Source organism: Corvus cornix, chromosome 6 (assembly GCF_000738735.6).
Source record: "Corvus cornix cornix isolate S_Up_H32 chromosome 6, ASM73873v5, whole genome shotgun sequence".
Classification (NCBI taxonomy): Eukaryota; Metazoa; Chordata; class Aves; order Passeriformes; family Corvidae; genus Corvus; species Corvus cornix.
Window position 1 is genome coordinate 34,238,238 of NC_046336.1, and position 22,555 is coordinate 34,260,792.

General features: G+C 46.2%; 1 protein-coding gene across 17 annotated transcripts in view; it reads left to right on the forward strand.

Annotated features, from left to right (window-relative positions):
- The window catches only part of PCDH15 (protocadherin related 15), a 633,986-nt gene that overhangs the window by 343,609 nt on the left and 267,822 nt on the right, over positions 1 to 22,555 (forward strand). The window contains exon 2 of one of the 17 annotated variants that reach the window (XM_039553542.1): positions 15,262 to 15,324. The exons of the other annotated variants lie outside the window; for them this stretch is intronic. The gene's annotated coding sequence lies outside the window, so the exon portion shown is untranslated. The remainder of the gene's footprint in view (positions 1 to 15,261; positions 15,325 to 22,555) is intronic. 17 annotated transcript variants of the gene reach the window in all.

Here is a 22,555-nt window from a genome sequence, read left to right on the forward strand (position 1 = left end):
AGGCCCTTCCTCAGCTGCGCAGCCTCCGCCGGCCCTGCTCCAGGAGCTCCCTGGCCCTGCTGTGCTGAGGAGCCAGGGCTGGACACAGCACTCCAGAGGTGCCTCCAGGGCTGCCCAGAGGGGCAGGATCCCTCCCTGCCCTGCTGGGAATGCTCTTCTGTCCTGCTGCCCCCAGGATCCCATTGGCCTCCTTGGCCCCAGGACACTCTGCTGGCTCAGGGACAGCTCGGGGTCCCCCAGGACCCCCAGGACACTCTGCTGGCTCAGGGACAGCTCGGTGTCCCCCAGGACCCCCAGGACACTCTGCAGGCTCAGGGACAGCTCGGTGTCCCCCAGGTCCTTCCCCTCAGAGCTCCTCCAGCTGGTCCCCCCCAGCCTGTGCTGGTGCCTGGGGCTGTTCCTGCCCAGGTGCAGGGCTTTTCCTTCTGCTCCTTCTCTTCCTCAAGATTCCTGCACCTTGATGGGAACAACCCCTCTGTGGGAATGCAGGTTGCAGGATCCACAATCATGATTGACAGCAAAGCTACAACAAACAAATTAAAAATCACAACCTTATGGTACACCTCTCCTTCATCTCTGTTGTCCTGTACCTATATTTTGGATTTCTTAGTGTCTTATTTTATCTGCGGAAACCCAGAAAATAGCTCACTTGCCCTGGATACTCAGAATATTCCCTTTTTCTGAAGAAGCTCTTTTGGTCCTTCCCTCCTTCAAGCATCCAGCATTGGGATTTATAGTGAATCTGAATGTGCTAAGTTTTCTTTCTGGTTTTTGGGGTGGGGGTTTTTTTCCCTTTAGTGTTTTGCTTTGAGATGCAGAACTAAAAAACACACAGGATGTTTTCCCTTTCTGAGGCTTCTTTTTATTTTTCCAGTGTGTTTTGCTATTCTGTGTATATTTGGGGAAGAACTGGATCCTAGTAGTAGCGATCTGTAGTTCCTATGACTTTGGCGGGAGGAGTTTCAGTGGAAATGCTCCTGGACACAAATATTTAGTTCTGCAAGAGTTGTAGCTGTAGCCTGATGTGAGTTTATGAAGCAAAGAAGTTGTGTGTACCAGGAGTTAGTAAATAAAGAGTAGCAGTGTATTGGGTGGAATATAAATGTACATAAAAAAAAGCAGGAATTTTGGCCAGTGGGTAGCAGCTGCTGAGAGGATTGTTCCCTTTCTTTTCCCTTTAGCTGTGTCAAAGGTTTGTGTGCTTTTTGGGTTGTTTTTTTTTTTTTGTTCCCTTCCTGCTGGTTTGTTGTTTATCGTTCATTTTGATGATTTGATTGGCAGCTTTTATGCCAGAGGAAATAGCAACATCTTTTCAAGGCTTCCCTTGGATCGCTGTATTAATGCATGACAGAGGCAGCAATTTATTGTTAGTTTTTATTACCAACAAAACTGGGCCTTGGTTTTCTGTCTTTTACCACTCCTACAGATGAACCTCCACCTCGTTATTCCTGGAGTATAATTAAGAAAGAGCTGAATTCTGGTGGCTGTTCCAGAGTTTCCCCCTGCCTTCCTTTAGAGCTTATCAGGCTTTTATTCCTGGAAGCCTGGTTGGAATCACTGACTGCCTGTAATTTACCTGCCTGGGCCGGCCTCTAGCAGCTCTGGTGGCAATTCTTTGCTGTTTCAGGATTCCCTAAATGTCCTTTGGGTCAGGTGTATCATAAACGTCAAACAACCAGGAAGATGGGGTGGCTTTGCTGCAATCCTTGTTTGCCAGACTCATCAGGCTGTTGAGGTGAGGAGGAGCTGGAAATTGGGCTGCCTGAATTAGAGGGTTGATGGATATGAAAAGGGTGAAGAACCGGGTGGAACAGACAAATGGGAATGTTGGAATCCCTGTGAATACCTGGGTGTTTCACAGCGTTGTTCCTCTTATTCAGAGCTAAAATGATGTTTTAATAATCAAGCTTTAAGGATAAGAGCTGTGGGGCACCAACATTTCACACAGGCAGAAAAAATAATTAGCAGGGTGATCTTTTTGATGCAGGTGGGGTTTTTTTGGTTTCTTTTTTTAGTGCTTGAGGGCCTCATTCTTGCAGTCAAATGTGGAACAAAATAAAACGACGGCAAGTCAAAATTGTTGATGTTGAAATTGTAAACAAGCTGTAAATATTTGACTGGAGGTAATCAACCACTGACATAAATTAACAGGGGATGTCAATTTCCACTTGCTTTGAAACTATTTTTAACTACAAATCTTTGTCAAATGTCTTGTGCTTGGGCCACAGGAGTTACTGAGAGCATTGATTCAGCAACAGGCTTGGGAGTTGTACTTTTAAAATTTTTTAAATTGTTTTGGGTTTTTTTTTCCTTTGGTGTTGAGGGGTGGGGCATATTTTGATGAGCTGAGGAAAACAAAGATTTAGATGAGATATTCAATTATCAGGGTGCTGTGAGGGCTGAGGAGCTGGAGGGTAAATAGGGTTTGTAGGGCTGTGCACGATAAATATGATAATGAATTCTTGATTTAGAAGGGAAAAATAATACACAGTTTGCATGATAATGCAGGTCACAAGCAGTGTTTTTACTTTCAAATGTTGATTAGTTAAGCAGTTTTTAAAAATGATGTTGCATCCATGTTTGGGAACAGCTTGTCAGCATCTATTTAGGGTCTGTTTCATAATTTCTCCAAAGGGATGTCAAGTGGAGGAATTCTGTTGACTAAATTACTGCAGGCTATTAGTTATGCTCTTGAAATGTATTATTACAAATGTAAATAATAGTCATCAGCTACAAGTGGATTGCTCCTCTTACAGTCTGGCTTATTAAAAAAAAGAAAAAGACTGTGGAACTCCTCTGAATCTTCAGAATTGGGCTGGTTTTGTGTTTTCTGTGTGGAAGTGGTACCTGCTCAGTGATTCTGGTGGAGGACAGAGGAAGGACCTGTATTTTTCTCTTCATGGCTCTGATTCTTCATTCCTTTTTCCCCACTGAAGCAGCATTCCCCTCATGAAACCTTCCAACCTTCTCCAGTCTCTGAGTTCAGCCACTTGTCCTGCTGTTTTCTGGCAGGCTGAGGGAGAGGCCGTTATGGTGGCTGAAGTTTGAGGAGTGAACATGGAATAAGATGGGTTTTGTCTTGCCCAGAGCAGATGAAAATGTCCTGACATGGACCAGTCTGGCTTAGGAACTCACCTGAGTCCTGCTGGTCTTCATCCTCCTTCATCTTTGCTCTCAACTGCCCTGTCAAGGGTGAGGTCCCTGTGAGCAGACCCGGGTGGGACTGGATTAACTGGGATTTACAGTGGTGTCCCTGTGGTCCCTGCTGCTGGCAGGCACAGGACAGCTTTCTCCAGCCGAGGAGAGAGCACAGGGAGCAGATGTGCCTCAGATGAAACCATTCAGTTTGTCCCCTCTGGCCACGCTTTGTTTTGGGCTGAGCTTTCCGTGGCCACTTTCCTTCCTGAAGCACTGCCAGCATGACCAGGAGAACAGATGGGTCTGGCTGCCTTGTGACACCCTGTCCTGCCTTTTCCCTCACTGCTGGACACCTTGGAGCATATGGAATGTGCAGAGCGTGGCCGGGAAGGGGGATGAGATCCACTGCTGGGAAAGGAGCTGGTCGTGCTGTTACAGCCATGATTGCCACCAATCTCCTTGATGAAAATAAGCAAAGCCACATTTGCTGACTCTCCAGCCTTCCCTGCCAGTTCTTTCTGAATCATCAGCTTTTGAAAAGAGCAATAAAAATTGTGCAAAGTTCTGGCTTTCACAAATAATCATCAAGTGTGACAGTTGTCATCTCTATTCCCCAACAGAATTGCAGAGCAGTTTGCAGTGGAATGGACCTTAAAGCTCATCTTATCCCACCCCTGCCATGGGTGGGAACACCTTCCACCATCCCAGGCTGCTCCAAGAACCTTTATCTTTGAGGGCTGCTAAAGATGTGTCTAAATTGTTGGCTTTACCACTGCTCTTGGAATGATTCCTGGCCAGAATTGGAAGCAGGGTATTTAACTTTGGGAATTGTTTGTTGTGGACATGGCACATTACAACATCTTGGCCTTCAGGTTGTTCCTTGGGAAGATGTCAGAGAAATCCGGGCCATGGAATTGGACCCAGTTGCTGCTTCTTGGGTGTCAGATGTGTGAAGGATCATCTCAATGTGGTTCTTTCACACACTTTTGTGCCACTGTGAGGAAAACCTCTTGGTTTTTCCCTTCCTACTGCTCCATGGAACCTGTTCTGCAGAGCAAATCTTCCTCATGGTGCTTGTTAGAGAATCTTTCTGCATCAGACAATGTAATATTCCATGTATGCTCACAGGAAATTGGTGTGTGCCATCTCTGCCTCTCTCCATGTTTTCATAGAATGATGGAATGTCCTGACCCACAAGGATCAGCCAAGTCCAGCTCCTGGCCCTTATTGCTTATGACAAGTTTAGAGATGACTTTTTTTTTTTTGGTAAACATCCAGTGGGAAACTGAATGCAGAAGAGGGATTTTTTTTTGTTTCAGTTTCTTTCAGATCTGTCATTCAGTGCCTGCTCACCTCCAAAACAGATTTAAAAGTAAAGAAATCCACAGGTGTGTTCACCTTCAGGTTGCTCTGGGAGCATCTGGTTGGTAATTCTGGGGTTTTTACTCAAGCCTGAAAATCCCCTTTTGAATTCCTAGCAACTGGAAACTGTAGAAATGTGTTTCCAACTTAGAATGAGTAACACTGAATTGTTTTGTTACAGGGTTCCAAAAAAAAAAAAAAAAACCAAACCAACCATTGTGGAACTTACCTGAATCTTCAGTAGAAGAATTGGGCTGCTTTTGTATTTCCTGTGTGAGGGCAAGCTGGAGATGGTACCTGCTCAGTGATTCTGTGGAGGACAGAGGAGGGACCTGCATTTTTCTCCTCATGGCTCTCATTCTTCATTCCATTTTCCCCACTGAAGCAGCATTTCCCTCATGAAACCTTCTGGATTTTTTTTCGTAACCATAAATTGCAAAATACAGGAAATTCTCTTTTCTCTCTGCCCTCACTTTGTTGAACAAGGTGATTCCGCTCTTTCAAGCTCTCAGTATTTTACCAACACATGGCATTGGAGACATCCTTGGGTTTTGGGAGACAAGGGAAGAGCCACTCATTTTTGGAGCACTGAGCACTTCTCTTGCCCTTCTCAATGTCTGCAGGGACTCAGAGCAAGATCTCTGCATCAGGTGGTGGGTGGTGCTTCAGAACAAAGTCAGGGAGTTCCATTTTCTTAATTGGTTCTGATGATTCAGCCAGAAACATGAATCACCCTGGACAGGGAGCTGGATGTTTCCAGGGTAGTAAGAGCCAAGTCATTTTAGTTTGCCCCAGAGGCTAAATTGATGTATAGATCCAGTTCAATTAATTTTTTTTTTTTTCTTCACACTCTCAACTGTTCATTGTTCTTGTTCTGACAGTTTTATTTACTGGGAGCCTAAAAAGTCTGTCAGCACTGACTGCCTGGGCATCCTGTCAGAGCCCAGAGGCAGCACCTCCTCACCACATGCTCTGTGTAAAAATGTCTGGCCGGGCCATTGGCTTTTTGATTTACTTAAATTAGAAGAGGTTTCTGGTGTCCTCTGAAGGCTGCTTAGTCCCAAATATGAGTTCTGAGCTTAGTGGCTTTTCAGGGAGAGATTTCTCAGCATGTCAGAGGTTCTGTCTGGGCTGGTTTGTGTCCATCGGGGCAAACCTGGGCAAGGTGCCTCAGAAATGAAACTTTTTTTAATCATCTTGATGGTTAAAATTTTCAGGAGGAATTTCTGCATGGAAAGGGTGCTCAGGCCTTGGCAGGGGCTGCCCAGGGAGCTTTGGAGTGCCCATGCCTGGAGGTGTCCAAGGAAGGGCTGGAGGTGGCACTCAGTGCTCTGGGCTGGGGACAAGGTGGCCATTGGGCACAGGGTGGAACTCAAGTCTTGGAGGTCTTTTCCAACCTTAACAATTCTTTGATGAAAAACTTCATTTTTTTAATTTTTCTGGTGTTCATTTCAGTAGGAAAGCTTTCTTTGTGTTGGACACACTTGCTGTTGGAGCTTGTGTTTCTTGTTTGTCCTGTTGGTGGTTGAACTGTGCGGGAAAGTTTGCTGCAGGATTTCTTGTTTTGTTTTGAACATCTAAAATTTCTGCTGGGGTGGAGATGTTCACTTGGTCCTGTGCAGCTCTGAGGGTGGGGAGGCCCTGGCACAGATTCCAGGCTGCCCCAGGATCCCTGGAAGAGTCCAAGGCCAGGTTGGACAGGGCTTGGAGCAACCTGGGATAGTGGGAGGTGTCCCCTTTTCCTTCATTAATTGTTCGGGTTCTTTGTAATTTCTGATGTTGTTTCATAGGATTTTTTTAAGAAATGAAGTGAGGCAAAGTTTGGGGGTTTTGCCTCAGTTCTCCCTATTCAAAGCTTTGTTTGACCTGTTGTTCTTGGGTTAGTTAAAATTCAGGGCCTGTTTTTTTTTTTCAAGTGAGGTGGAGAGTTTAGTTGAGCCTTCCACTGCACCCTTCCGAATGTGAGTGCGTGCTCTGGAGATTAAAATGCTCTATTAGGAGACTGATTAAAACATAACATTAAATTGTATAGCATAATTTTAGCTCCAAGTTTAGATTAATTAAAAGTTAAATTGCTTATAACACCTTCCACTCTGATACTTCAGTGCCTTCCCATATGATCAGATGGAACTGAAGAGTTCGAACACTCAACACACTTTTACATGAACAATGAGAATTAAATGGTCAGATTTGGGTATTGCTCCACTAGGATTACAGGAGGCACTGGTTATGAGAAATATCTTCATGTTTTACCCTGGAAGTTAATTTAAAGCAGAAAGAAGCATCCAGAATGAAGAATTTTAAGGAATTCTGATGTCTTAACCAGTAAAATCATGGGTAGATGGAGTTTTAGAGACTCACAATTCACAAGTCACTTTAATACTGCATTGTCTGTCTTACCTGCCAGTAAGCTCAAAGTTCAAGTCCAAATTTTAAAATTTCAGATCCTAGAGATTATTAGAGGCATTATTAAATAGTTCAAGGTGCTGAGTGATGTTGAAAATGAACACTGTGAGGGATTGTACAGTGAATTTTGCTGGGGCCAAGGTGTGTTTGTGTCTAAAAGGTGGCGCATATGCAGTCACGGCTACACTGAACATGTTTTCCTGACTTGTGCTTTATTCTCATTTATTTGGGGCCTTATTTCATCTCCTTAAAGACTTTGGGTGAAATCCTGATGGATCTGGAGCTTTGTGTCAGGTGGTTTTTCCAATTCTGGCCTTTATTGCAATAATTCAATCTGCAGGGAGGAGGACCCTGTCCCTTGTGGCTCTTGCTTCAGTATCATTAATTTTACCATAATTAATCTGTTTACTGAAGTTTGTCCCTCTCATGCCCTGATTTTGTTCCTCCTTAGAATATGCAGCTGGCAAGCTGTTCTCCAGATTTATCACATGTGCTTCAAATGGTCTGAGGAACAAAATGAAGACATTTTTCCTTAAATGCCTGACTGTCCTTGACGCCTGGGGCTTTGCAGCAGACAGCCCTGAGTGGAAATGGATGAGGAGCTTTTCCTCTGGTTCTGCTCTGGCTTTCAGCAAATTTCCATTTTCTTACCCTTCAGGTAGGAAATGGGTTGTATCCTACTATGAGGTGGAAAAGAGCAGCAGAACCAGAGAAGATGGTGCTGAAAAGCATTTGAGGATGTTTTTTTTTTTTTTTTTTAGCTGCTCAAGTGTTCCAATTACTGTATTTTGGTTTTTGTTTTTTGGAAACAAGCCTGCTCACAGAAATGCTGGAATTCTCAAGTGCTGCTGCTCCTCTTTGTCCCTAGGGAAGAAACTGCTTTTGTATTGCAAACTTAGTGAAGTGGAAATTTATGAGCAGCCTGATTTATGCCCTTCTGTTGGGGAGGAGGGATTCAAATAACTGGGAGCCCCTGGATATAGAAACACTTGTTTTGTTTCTTCTGTGTGTGGTGTGATGGCTGTGAAATGATCCCCCAAACATCCAGGGGGACCTGGACCAGCTCCAGAAGGGACCCTTGGGAATCTCGTGGGGTTTAACCAGGCCAGGTGCTGGTGCTGCACCCAGATCAGGGCAACTCCTGGCATCAATCCAGGGGATGAGCAGCTGGAGCAGCCCTGGAGAAGGACCTGGGGGTGCTGTGGGTGAGAGCTGGGACCCAGAACCCCCCCGTGCCCTGGGCTGAGCCCCCAGCGTGGGCAGCAGGGGAGGGGGGATTCTGCCCCTGTGCCCCTGTGCTCAGGTGAGACCCCACCTGCAGAGCTGCCCCAGCCCTGGGGCCCAGCACAGGGAGGGCCTGGAGCTGCTGGAGAGAGTCCAGAGGAGGCTCCAGGATGAGCAGAGGGATGGAGCAGCTCTGCTGGGAGGAAAGGCTGGGAGAGCTGGGGGTGTTCACCTGGAGAGGAGAAGCTTTGGGGTGACCTCACTGTGACCTTCCAGGGCCTAAAGGAGCTACAGGAGATCTGGAGAGAGATTCTTTACAAGGCATGGAGGGACAGGACACAGGGAATGGCTTCCCAGTGCCAGAGGACAGGGCTAGGTGGGATTTTGGGAAGGAATTGTTCCCCGGGATGGTGGGCAGGCCCTGGCACAGGGTGCCCAGAGCAGCTGTGGCTGCCCCTGGATCCCTGCAGTGCCCAAGGCCAGGCTGGACATTGGGGCTGGGAGCAGCCTGGGATAGTGGGAGGTGTCCCTGCCTATGGCAGGGGGTGGCACTGGGTGGGCTTTGAGGTCCCTTCCAACCCAGACCATTCCATGAATTTATGGTATTTGGGATGTTCATGCTCCTCAAGGCAGATCTCTGCCCCTCTGGCAGCTGTGTCCACGTGCCCAGCAGCAAAGAGGCAATGAAGGCACCGCTAATTCCATGACCCTTGCTCCTTGAGAGCTCTGTAATCCAGGAAAAGCATCTTCCTGCCACTACTTTGCTCATCCTTAAAAATGAAATAATCTTCAATTATTAAGCATTATTAGATTGCTCTTGCTGATTAATTTATTAACCAGCAGTATCAATCATGCTGTTTTGCTGGCTGTTATCTATTGAATTAGAAACCAGTTTGTAACAAACAGTAATGCTTCTTACTCCTGACGTAACAGACGTTTCCTTTACTGGTGCCATAAATTCCCTTCTGCTGTTCCTTTAGGAAGTGTGGCCTGACAGTAATTAAGCAGTAATTGGTGTACAAAGGCAGGAGCCATTCCCAGTAGCTAAGTACTGTTAGAAAATAATTTCATTTATCCGATGGTATTTCAGCAGTTCTAACCAATTCCGGGTTTATTATGTGCCATATGTCTGCCCAGCAGGACTTGGGATTTGGTTTAGCAAATACAGTTGTTGTGCTTTATTGAATGCTGATTTTAAGAGCACCTTTTTCTGCTCACCAGGGTATATAAATATTTTTCTTTCCCTCACGTGAATGTTGCTCTCTCACCCAATCTTCTGCATGGGTTTTGATTCATCAGCTCTTGTTAAAGTGAAGCCATGATGATTTTTTGCCTTTTCTTTTATACCTTTTTTACAACTTCTGTATTCTTAGTGCTTTTTGCCTACATTCTTGGACTTGTTTGTTCAGCTGGGAGACTCAACATTTTAGAAGCTTCGTAGCTCGGTATCAGTGTGCCCCAGACCCCACGGTCCTCTCCAGAACACATGCTGTAAGCTGAGATAGAACCATCCAGGGGAAGGTTCCTTGGGGAGGGGGGGGCTCACTTGAGCCTCTCATTGGGGAATCTTTGATAGATCTGCTAATTAGTAACACCTATAATATTATACCCGATCTTTTGGGCTGGGCATTGTGGTGTGCATTAAGGTGCATTCGACCTGGACACGTGCACCTAAGGATCCTTAAAATAAATTCCAAGGTAAAATCCCTTTTTCCCTTCTAACTATGTATGACTGTTGATTTTGAGACCAGGAAAAGGCATCAAAAGCACAGGATTTTTGAGGAAGGGGAGAGCTGTAGTCACTTGATTTTTGTGCCTTAAGGGTGAGTTTTGGTCAGAACTCAGACCTGAGGAGTAACAGCGATGGCAGAGCTCAGCTGAGTGTGGTTTTAGAGGTGTCTTAACTCCCTGGCCCCAGCTTGGCACAAAAGTGAGTTACAACCAGCTGCTTCTGCAGATCCATGGACAAACCTGACACAATATTTTGGGTTTCCTTTATTTTTTTAATGCTTTCTGCCTCTTTTTTTTTTTCTTTTTTAGTCTTGATGACATTTGCACACAACCCTGACCATGTGCTTCCCCTACGTGGAGAACCCAGGGGTTCTGCTCTTCTTTGGGAGCACAGGTGTTGAAAGGACTCCTCTGTGGGAAGACAAAAGATTTGTGTTGCCTGAGGAATATCCTGATAGCCTTTAAATGTTAAAAGCTGATTTTAAAAATCTCTTTCTATCCAAAAAACCTTTGCTCTTGTTGCATCCTAGTGATGAATGAGCCTGATAGAGAGATTTAGCTGTTGGAACTATTAGACACGGACATAATCCATTGTGGCTGGTTTGTCCTCAGCATTCCTGCTGGGATTGATGTCCCCTCCTGGTGGGGAGATGAGGAGAGCAGTGCTCTTCGCATCTCTGAAAGGTGTAGGGCATTGTCTGTGCTGCTGGAAGAGGAGAGAAAATGCAGGAATGATTTCGCAGGGAAAGGTCAGAGAGGTGAAGTTGTGGAAGAGATGAACCTGAAGCAGTGATAGTGGAGTGTTGAGAGTTTCTCTTTTTCTTACACATTCAGACTGCATTAAAAGACTTCTCGATTTCTCCACAGAAACACAGGAGGTGGAAAAACATTTTGTTTGTTTTTCCTGGGAATTAGTCCCGCGCTTTCCCCCATTGTTAAGGTTTCTTGAAATCCAGGGGAAATTCAGCAGAGATTTAATTGCAGACGTGTAAATAATTCCTCTCTGAAGAATAACTAAGTAATTCCAGGACTCTCAGCCTGGAAAAGGAAGGACAGAACAAGGATGTGATGGAGCTGTGTAGTGACTGAAGGGGAAGGGGAGCAAGGATGGATAATTGCCACATCTCCAATGCAAGCACTGGGCTATCAACACATGAAATAAGTTGTTACTGATTGTTTCCTGTAATTCCTTTTTTTTTTATTTTTTCAACTTGATTTTGTGGTCCTAATAATCTGTTTGGATACCTAAGCAGCCATAGGTTTGTCCTGACTGATGACCTTTTGTGGAAAAAAAGATTTCATGGTCACTTTAATTCTTCAAAGGTGGCTCTCTTCCCCCCTTCTTGCACTCTCTTCCCTCCCTTTTTCTTTTCCATTTTGCTGTTACTGGTTGTACAGCTGGTATGAAAACTTCTCTGACAGATGTTAGAACAAGGACATTGCTGCCTGTCCTATTGTAGGATCAGTAGTAGGGTGTGGAAATGACTCTAAAACCTGAGAGTTTTCTGCCTCTGTCCCTATTCTTATTTCCAACACGGATGACGTCAACAATTTTTTGGAAGTAGAGCCAAAATTTTGCTGTATTTCAATTCTTTTTTCAAATGTAAGAGGCTCTTATCTGTAGAAGAAAAATTTGTAGTAGCCAATCGATTCTAAATCTGTAATATTTTGCCTCCTCTGAAGCAAGAATTAAGTTTGAGTTGGTTTTTGGAGATCCCACCTTCTGTTTTGCAATTCAGCCATTTGTTAGGCTTTTTAAAATGGTGAAGAAAATTTAGTTGTAATACTGAATTTATGGTCAGATTGGCTGTTTAATTAACTTTAGACAAAACTTTCATGTGAAATAGGAATGGGCTTGGTGTCCTGCCACAAACCCAAATTACTCTGTGTTTTGGGACACTCCGAACTGAATTTTAGCAATGTTATGCTGAATTATGCCATGGAATGAGGGGATGTGGCAGTGTAAGATGATTTTTGAACAGCAGTGGCACAAGTGATTGGAATGATGAGTGTGGAGGTATTTATGCGAAGTTTTTTTGCATAATGAGAAGGGAGTGAGTTATTGGGGGAGAGGTAGCAATGATCCAGCTCATCAAGGCTGTGCTCAGGAGAATGATTTCATTAAATACTCCAGCAGATCAGTAAATCCTTCATCTGCCTTTTGCAGAGCAGTCAGAGAGTTGATGTTCTTCTGGGAGGAATTTACCTCCTGTTTCTTGTCTCCTCCCTCCACCCTGACATTTTGCTAAATCAATTTATTGCCTGGCAGAGCCTGCAAACAAAGCCTTCCAAGGCAGGAAAGACCCCATCCACTTAGAGACCTTTTCTGTTAATACCCTAAAAACGCCATCACTGATCCTTGGGTTGGAGAGCAGCCTGTACCCTCCAAGCTCCCTGGGCTTCCCTGCCCTGCTATTCCCTTTACTTTAACAAGGATTTTCTGTGCTCTGCTTCCCATTTTTCCCATCAATCCACTGACCTGACTTGGACTTGGTGCCAGGTCTCCCTGACTTTGGGTTCTCTGGGATCAGAGGCCTTTTATGTCGGTGATCTCAAAGAGAGGAAATCATCCCTTAATGAACACCCACTTCTATGGAATTCAGCTTGGGGAAAGGGAGGATTGGATATTAATTGATTCCAGTTCATACAAGTGGGACGAGGATTTGGTGTTCTGGTGAAAAAAGGAGGGAAGATGTGATGAATTCAGCAAATAGTGTTGGGAGACTTTGGTGCTCTTCAAATACTTTGGATTATCCAGCAAAGTTTTAATTCTCAGAATTTTGTACTCCATAAATATTCTTGGAGAGTGATCCTGATCATCCCTTACATGAGCCCAAATCTGAATTTGAAGTGACTGAAAACCTGGTGTCCCTGCCCATGGCAGGGGTTTGGAATGAGATGTCAAAGACTTTTCCCAACCCATTGTGCGATTTTATAATTCCTTAAAGAAAGCAAGATATCAACCCCAAAATCCAGACTCTTGGAGCACTGCTTCCTCCTTTCAGGAATTTAGAAAGAGATTTCATTAATTTAGAAGGATAATTGTTAATGTGAGTTGAAAAGAAATCTGGGGCCGACACTAAGAAATAGAGCAGTTGGGTCATTTGGTGTTCCTAATGAATTTGAAAATTACGTATCTTGTTAAACTTCCAATTTAGAGCAGAGCTGGCAAAATATCCTGAGCAGAATACTTTTATTCAAGTATTGATTAGCATTTTTGGCTGATATTTCCCATGCTGGACTGCCTGCTCTTCAGCAGACTTTGAGGAATATTTATGGTTGGGAGGGAACTTGGGACAAAAAAGGACAAACATTTAAATATGTCTTTTAAAAAGCAGTTCAAGCTCAAATTGGTTTTTTTAAAGCCATTCCAATGACACTGAAAGGGGAGCACAGTTCCAAAGAGCAGCTGGGTGACATCGATGTGTTTCCTGGTTTTCCAGTATAAAATGGTGGGATTTGGGATGAGCGTTACTTTACCACCACCTATAGAAGGCTTCAGATGTCTTGTGATTAAAAGTCATAAATGTGGTGAAAGTTGCAGTGCTCAGTTGGGCAAAGGCCTTTCCCTGGGAGCGTTTGTTCAAAAACAAGACTTATATCGAAGGGCACGAAACAGAAAAGCCAGGATTTTATTCCTAAAAGGGGACTTGAGCACAGAAACCCAACATCCACTTCCATAACTTCCCTGAGGTTTTCCTGGCAGGACATCTGCTGAGCCAGATTTTGCAGTCTGCCTGCATCAGATGTGTTTGCAGCCACGTGGGGTGTTTATGATTGCAGGCTAAGTGGTACCTAAAGATGTAGATTTGCATTTCTGCCGCTCTTCATTTGTTCTAGAAAGGTGTAAACGATGATTAAAGCATCAGGAGAATGGTTCATGCATAAAAGATTTGAGGAGGAGCTCAGCAGAACTTGGAAAACGCTTCAGTTCTGAGGGTGGAGAAGCTCTTTGTGAGGATGTCTCCAGAGATTAATTTCAGTACAAGGATTGTGTGGTTTAGAGCCATGATTGAGGTCTCTTGTGCGGAGGTGATTTATGGCCACCTTGTTACCAGGAGGTGGAAGTTGTTCCAGGGTAAATCTGGGGGTAGTTTGAAGAGTTGCTGCCCTCCCATCCCAGTAGGTGTCCAGTCTAAGTGGCCTCTGAGGAGCTTTAGCCAAAGCTGGGTTCTTGTGACCTTTTTTCACTTTTTTTCAAAGCACTTCTCTCATTCTGTCTTTGCTTACTTCCTTTCTCCCCGTGACCTTTCAAAGTGGGGTGGCAGAAACCAAAATCCTGGCATGTGGTGCTCTAGGTTTTAAAAAAATCTGCTCCTACCAAGTTTAAAACCATCTTATTCCCTCAAGATGCAATTAATGAGAAAGCACTGAAAATTTAAACTTCAGAATCAGGGCAGGGCCATTCAGCAGCACAGATGTCATTACTGTGATGTTCTCCACTTCATTGTGCCACCTCAGACTGTGTCCTCGGGTCAAGTGGCACTGCTTCTGTCTGGATCCTGTTTTGGATAATTTCCCAAAGGCCTCTCCTACAGATTTTGCCTTGATTTTGATGGCTTCCCTCCAAGGCCAAACATCTTATTGCTGTTGGGATATATGTCTTGGAAGAGATTTTTTTCTCAGTTTTCCCCCTTGGGGAGGAATGCCTCACATCAGCTGTGTGAATCAGGAGCCAGCTCCAGGAAAAAGCTCCTTTCACTGCAGTAACATATCCTAGAATTCCCGAGGCTGGAAAAGCCCTCCCAGCCCACGGAGTCCAAGCAGTGCCCATGCCCACCTTGTCCCCAGCCCAGAGCACTGAGTGCCACCTCCAGCCCTTCCTTGGACACCTCCAGGCATGGGCACTCCAAAGCTCCCTGGGCAGCCCCTGCCAAGGCCTGAGCACCCTTTCCATGCAGAAATTCCTGCTGCTGTCCAAGCTGAGCCTCCCCTGGCCCAGCCTGAGGCCGTTTCCCCTTGTCCTGTCCCTGTTCCCTGGCAGCAGAGCCCGACCCCCCCGGCTGCCCCCTCCTGTCAGGGACTTGTGCAGAGCCACAAGGTCCCTCCTGGGATGTGTTGTCACTTTTGGAACCAGGGCCTTGTTGAAAGAGCAGGATTTAAGCCCAAGTTTCCCAGAAGCTGACTGCCTTAAGCTCAGGTGTAGAACATTCCCTCTTCTCTGTTGTGTGCTGAGGACCAAAGTGATGGAAAAATCGTAAAATTCAGATTAGGTGAAGTAAATTTCTTAGTCCAGGCAGTTTCTTTAGCTTGGAAGAAGTGTGGAGAAGTGTGAGGAAACTCACACTTCGTTTATGGGCTTTTATATGTTTTACTCAATTTTTACCACACACCTGGGGGGACAAATCAAACATATCAATTAGCAACTGAATGAAGCCATTCATCTGTTCTGCTCGGCAGATATTCCTCTGATTCACTGCGTGTTTGGAGACAGGAAATGTGTCCCTGACCCCTGGACCTGAGGTGAGGTGCACAGCACTGCCTGGGGATTCCCCCTTGGCTCCTGCAGGCGGTTTGCAAAAGCCCTGAAGCATGGAATGTCCTTGGTTTAATCTGCATAATTACATCTATTGTTGTTTGGAGAGGTGACAACTGGGAGTAGAGTGTTTTCTCGGTTCTGATAACTTCCTGAACAAGCCCGAGTGTTTAGCTGGTGTGAGAAAGCTTTCTTTGTGTGTATTCTTGCTTTTATTCCTGTCTGTATTCCTCTAGGACAGAAATATTACAGTGTCATGGGAAAAAATTGTTGCTACAGCACCTTTGCTGATCAAGATTTCAGTTGATGTCTGTCATGTCCCTTTCTTGCATTAAGTAATCCTTGGGAATCTTCCTTGTCCATGGTTTAAACTGCCAGTGGGCAGGGATAGATGGGATATTGGGAAGGAATTGTTCCCTGGGAAGGTGAGGAGGCCCTGACACAGAGAAGCTGTGGCTGTCCCATCCCTGGAAGTGTCCAAGACCGGGTTGGATGGGACTTGGAGCAACCTGGGATAGTGGAAGGTGGGTTTTAACATTCTTTCCAGTCCAAACCAGTCTGATTTTCTGAGGTAGGCGTGGATTTTTTGGGCTTTTTGTTGTGTTTGACAGAGGAGTGCAAGGTGTCGTTCCCCCCCCTCCCCCCGTGTCCTTCCTGAGCCCTTGTCCTTCTCTGGTGTCTCTTTTTTGCAATGATGGCAGCAAACCCATTGTTTAATGCTCCAGGGGTTTCCTATTGTCCTGTATAATGTCATTCCAATTTAGGCCCTCTTCCTCTCCCTCCTAATGCTCCCCAGCATTTTGTTTACTGCAGCTCGATCCCCACAGCTGCTCCCTGTGCCGCCTCCTCTGAGGGGGAAATAGCTGAAAAGCTGACAAATTCCCAATCCCTCTCTGCATACATGAATATCTTACTTGTCCCAACATGCCTTTTTCTCCAAATGAAGATTCCTTTCCCAAGCTGCCCAGGTACTAAATGCATTTAGATCCTCACAGAGCTGCTGACAATGCTCTGTTTGTAGCCAGGGTTGAACTCTGGAGCTGGCAGACTTTCACCTGGCACTTAATTCCACGCTCTGACACCCTCCCCTCCTCACCCAGCTGTAGTAAAGTGCGTGGGCCAGCTCATCTGGCCTCGTAGCTCGTCGTTTTCTATTATTTTTACAACTGAATTGCATTAAAATGGTGTTTCCCACACTTCAGCCTTTTATTTTGGACAGCCAACCTCACACCCCATGGGGCTTTCCTCTCTCTCCCACCTCTCTTTACACATTTTAGGACAAAAGCCACAAAGATTGAGGGAAGAGATTCAGAGTACCCCTGATCCCAGGCCTGCTGCCATCCCATGGAATACAAGCCTGGGTTGAAAGGTATCTCCTCTGATGCTGAACGAAAACTAATTTTATCTTCTCATTTTATCTTTAGAACAAACATTTCTTGTCATTCTATTGTTGTGTTCTTGCTGCCAGGGTCTTTTTTGTCCCTCCCCATCCTGGCAGGCTCAGGACACTGTGGCCAAAGCCCCAGGAGGGGACACATCCCTTCATTGGGCACTGGTTACCCGTAGTTACCTCTCTGCTGCAAACCACAGGAATGCTTCTTCCCCTTTCTTCAAAGGAGCTGTCTCAGGATCGTGTCCAGAACTCCACCATCCCTCCTGCAGGAGTAATCATGGCTTCCATGTCTGTTTCCCTTTCCCTGACTTGAGCAGTGAGCAGGAATCCGTGCTGGGTGTCACCAATTCCCAGCAGCTGCTGTTTGGTGACATTAACAGTCACGCTGGTATCTCTCAGGTTCACCCCTGTGCTTCTGAGGTGGTAAAATCCCTTCTTGAAGCATTGTGGACAGAGCCGCGTCCAAGATGGATTGGCCTTGCTCGCTTTTCCATGGAAAAGGAAAGCCATGGCCCAGCTGCCCATCATGAACTTGGGCTTCTGTGTTTTCCTCCCACCCAAGTGTCTCAGGCACCCTCTGCTCTGTGCTCTTGTCTGACTTTGAGGGATTTCTGTCCTGTGGTCTCTGCTGCTGAACCTTGGGCCAGCTTACATTGCTGCAGGTAAAAAAGGTCTCTTCCCTCATTTCTGAAGCTTGGTTTATTATCACAGAGTGGTAATAAACCTCAGGTAAACCCGAGTGGTTTGGGTTGGAAGGGACCTCAAAGCCCACCCAGTGCCACCCCTGCCATGGGCAGGGACACACCTTCCACTGTCCCAGGCTGCTCCAAGCCCCAATGTCCAGCCTGGCCTTGGGCACTGCCAGGGATCCAGGGGCAGCCCCAGCTGCTCTGGGCACCCTGTGCCAGGGCCTGCCCACCTTCCCAGGGAACAATTCCTTCCAAATATCCCATGTAGCCCTGCCCTCCTTCAGTTTAAAGCCATTCTGCCTCATCCTGGCGCTCCAGGCCCTTATCCAAGCTCCTTCTTCAGCCTCAGAGGTTCACCTCTGATGCCTGAACTTGTGATAATGTCCTGGCAGGAATGTGGTGCCTCCTTCATGTGCCATGGGGAGGTCACTGAGTGTCCACCCTGTGCTGGCTGCTTCTAGCCTATTCAACTTCACCAGCTCGACCTAATGTCTTCTAAACACCAGGGTTTTTAATGGAATTCATGGAAATGTCAGCTCAGTGCCAATGAAAATATCAAGCAAGATGATGAAAAGTGAGTGAAAGAGGGGGAAAATGTTATCAGGAGCCTGTGGATGTGTACGGGCTGTCCATTCCTCGAGCGATCTCTGCATCTCTGAGTGCATTTCCTTGTTTGCTTTTGTCCTTTCTCCCACATCTGGCCTCAGCCAGAGACAAACTTGTGACCTTGTGTGGGTGTAAGGGTGCTGTTCATTTAAAGCCTGTCAGAAAACAATGATGTTTTTTTCCTTTATGAGATGTTACAGGAAATTGGTGAAACAATCTTAGTTACTTTGACAGCTTTTGAAATTTGAGAATAGCCCTCTTTTCCAACATTCCTCTGAGTGATGTGTTATTGCTGGGTTGTTAAAGCTCTGCTTTTGGTGGTATTCCTGGATTTCCTTCAAGGATCTTATTGTTACCTGGATATCTTAATAGTTTCTTAAATATAAACATTCGTAAACCCATTTTGGCTGATCTTCTTCTAGAAATAACCACCAACACAGGCCCTATGAGCAAAGGATCTAAATAAACAATGAGATGTTTCATGTCCAACAGAGCTGCTTGACCCATTCTAAGGGATGTGCTGCATTCAAACTCAGGAAATGTGCTGGAGTCATTCAAAGTGTAGGATTGAGGTTCTTGTTGTGCATCACTTCCCTCGTGGCTGTTCCCTCCACCTCAGATTTGCTGGTGATGATGTGGAACTATCTCTGTTGTACAATGCTGGGGTGAGGTGCAGAGCTTTTCCGTAGATTTCCCTGTTTCTTATCCCAATCCTGGGCTGATTCCCCAGCAGGGACAGCAGGGGAGGGAGGGATTCTGCCCCTGTGCTCAGGTGAGACCCCACCTGCAGAGCTGCCCCAGGCCTGGGGTCCAGCACAGGGAGGACCTGGAGTTGCTGGAGAGAGTCCAGAGGAGGCTCCAGGATGAGCAGAGGGATGGAGCAGCTCTGCTGGGAGGAAAGGCTGGGAGAGCTCGGGGTGTTCACCTGGAGAAGAGAAGTTTTGGGGTGACCTCATTGTGGCCTTGCAGTGCCTGAAGGAGCTGACAGGAAACATGGAGAGACATTTTAGACAAGGGCCTGGAGGTCCAGGACAAGGGGGAATGGCTTCCCACTGCCAGAGGGGAAATTTAGGTGAGATATGAGGAAGAAATTCCTTCTAGGAGGGTGGGCAGGCCCTGGCACAGGGTGCCCAGAGCAGCTGGGGCTGCCCCTGGATCCCTGGCAGTGTCCATGGCCAGGCTGGACATTGGGGCTTGGAGCAGCCTGGGACAGTGGGAGGTGTCCCTGCCCATGGCAGGGGTGGCACTGGGTGGGCTTTAAGGCCCTGTCAAACCCAAACCAGTCTGGGATTCACACACAGGACTGAGTTGAACAAGAGGTGAATTTTGTGGGCTGAGTTGGCTCAGCTCAGCAGGGCCTGAGCAGGAAGGAACAGTTGTCCCTGCCCATGGATGGAGGGATGGATGAGAGGATCTCCAAGGTCCCTGCCAACCCAAACCATTTCTACACCAGTAATCCTTGGCAGCTGTAGCCTACCTCCAGCCTGCAAGCAGTTCCCTGTGGCAGCCAGAAACCATCTGAAAATCCCTGTGCTTGCACTTCTCCCAAAGTCATCTCTGTTGTTTTCCTGTCTCCACAATGAATTGTAAGATCCCACCTTTATCTCTCTTCTGTTCCTCAGAAACCATTTCTTGCTGGATATTTGACCAAGGAGATGCTTGAGCAGATCAAAACCCACACGTGGGTGTTTAAATCCATCCCCAGCAGCTCTGGTAGGTGCTCGGTGCCAGCTGTCCCTGGATGAGTGCCCGGTGCCCATCCGGGTGCCCCAGCACGTGGGCACAGCCCACATTCCCCCGACTCTGAGCATGTGAATCACCCACACATCCAGCAGAACAAAAAAGGCTGGAAATGCCACATCCATCCCTGCATTCAGCAGTGGGCAGAAGCACTTTGGAGAGTCTGGAAGGGTGGAAGAGGAGGATTTGCTTGGGAGATGTGGAGGCCTAATGTCTTGGAATAGCCAGCCTGGCTGGATGAGAGTGCTGGGTGTTCTGTGTTTTAAGGAAAGCAGGAATATAGAAAATGAAGGGAGTGAAATGCTGAGTTGTTGAGGGTTGATGATGCAGCACTGTGTGAGGTGTGAGGATATCTGGAGAAGCAGAGGTTCAGGAGATGGATTTACGCGATTGCCAGAGGGCTGAGAAGCAGCTGGAGGGATGAGGAGATTCAGAAGGTGGAGTGGTTAAATGGAGATGGATAAATCATGGAATCGTAGAACAGTTTGGGTTGGTTAAAGCCCATCTTATCCCACTCCCTGCCATGGGCAGGGACACCTCCCACTATCCCAGGCTGCTCCAAGCCCCAGTGTCCAGCCTGGCCTTGGACACTGCCAGGGATCCAGGGGCAGCCCCAGCTTCTCTGGGGCAGTGAAGAGAGGGAAGTGATTCCAGACTTTTAAAAATGTCAAGACGTGAGTAAAGACTTCACTGCCTCCTTTCCCTCCTGGCCAACAAGCTCAGAAATCAGTCCAAGCATAATCAAAACATGTACTCACCTCAGTCATGCTCAGTGCTTATTAAGAAGCAACAAGAGGGATTTTTAAGGGTAAGATTCCCCAAAAATACTGGGAAGGAAAATCATGGAGTGGAGGAGAGAGAGTGCTTGAGGCTTGAGAGGTATGGTGCCAGACCTGGGAAAACTTGGAGAGCAGAGCGGCACAGGAGGGTTGGGAGAGGCTGTTGAGGAATGAGGGGGACACAAAGGTTTGATGTGCAGAACTGACGGGGAAGGCGAGGCTGCCTTGAGGTCTGGGGTGCTGTTGGATGGGAGCAGGAGGAAAATGAAGGTCAGCCTTAAGGAGCAGAGGCAGAAAGGAGGTGCTGAACAGCAGGGATATGCTTACAATAATGAAAGCTGGCTTGGGGCTCCATTCACAGACTCCAATCCAGCTGCCCAGGCTGAGGAAGCTTCCCAAGAAAACTGGTGAGGTGTGAGAGGGGTCTAAATGTAGCAGGCTGGGTATCTGAGGTTGTTTGTGTTGAAGGCTCCTTGTGCACATGGCTCAGGGGTTAAATAAATAATCCGTGATTTGAGTGCAGAATGTGGTCACTGATAATGTACCCAGGACCTGATAATGATGAAACTTTGATTTCCTGTTCTTTTCTAGAAGAGAAAGCTGAATTCCTGTGAAATGGTTTAATTTTCCATGGGCTCTGCTGAGGAGCCTGGTCCCTGTGGCAAAAGCCACAAGGAGAGTGTCCCTGGATTGCAGGGGGTTAACACCAGGTGCCAAAAGGAATATTTGGGATTTACTGGCAGTGTCCCAAGGCAGGCTGGCTCCTGTACAATAATGGGATGTGCATTTGTTTTTTAGGGGACTTTTGAATCCTGCTGTAGATTGTGGCAGCTCTCTGGTGTAACCAGCCTTACTATTTGGCATCTGGCCTACCTTCCAAAGCCAGGCCTAACTTCTTGCCCAGTGATATCCAGAACCACAATCTTCAGCTGGTTTTGGGGGCGGCTGGATGAAATCTCTCCTCAGGGGGGTGTGCACATGTTAATTCTGACATGTCATGCACGGAGCTACTCAAACACAGCTCCTGTCACTGCTCCAGAGTGTATTTAACACTACTTCTGGTGTAGCGACTACAGGCCGGCAGAAAGGCTCATTTTCTAGAAAAGCGACAAGTTTAATGTCTTTATTTTTACAAGAATTTAAATAAAAATCCTCTCAGAGAAGGGAGGAGGTAGCATAGAAATTCTACTTGAGAAAATGTCCTTTTCTTCAGTAAAAGGAATCCACTTCAATGGGCTTAAACTGAATTAATCTGGGACGAGTTGGTTGCCCCGGTTTAGTTTGGGGAGTTTCCATTTCTGTAACACCAGCCAGGTTTTCAGCCATACGATGTGGAGACAGGTCCTGGTGTCCTGCAAGGAGCACTCAGAGGGGTTCCTGACAAAACATCTCCTGGTGTCAGAGAGATTTTACTCCTTGGATTCTCTCCTCTGAGTTATGTAATCCCAGGGAAGGATCCTCAGAGAGAAGCTGCTCTGGCAAGGGAGAAATGGAGAGCTTTTTGGGATGGAATCCAATACCTGTCATGCCGTAAAAGCAATGAAACTGATCTTTGGGCTTTTATGCCGCATTATATTTTCATTATTAACACTTTAATGTGTAACTTTAGCTCTGTGTGCATATTTTGGGAAGATAAAGGTTATTGAAGAACTCACTGAGCCACTCCTGCCTGATATGGATTGGGTTTCTTTTAATCTTTTTGTGTTAATGTTAATTTTCAGCTGGAGTCTCCTGGCTCTGATGTCAGGTTTAGGATATCTTTGCTCTCTCCGCTTTCTGGAGGCACCATCTGCACAGCAGGAGTTTCAAATGAACAGTGCCCCAGCCACGCAACTTCTTTTGTGACTCAAAACCTCCTGTGAAAACAGTATTTTATAGGTGAAGTCCACACAGAGGAGTTGGAAACAAGGATAAATAAATTCATAATGCGTGAAAAAATGGGTTTGTTGGCAGGAGTGAATGCTGAAGAGCTGCAATCCTGTTAATCCATCCAGTAGCTGCATTACTTGTT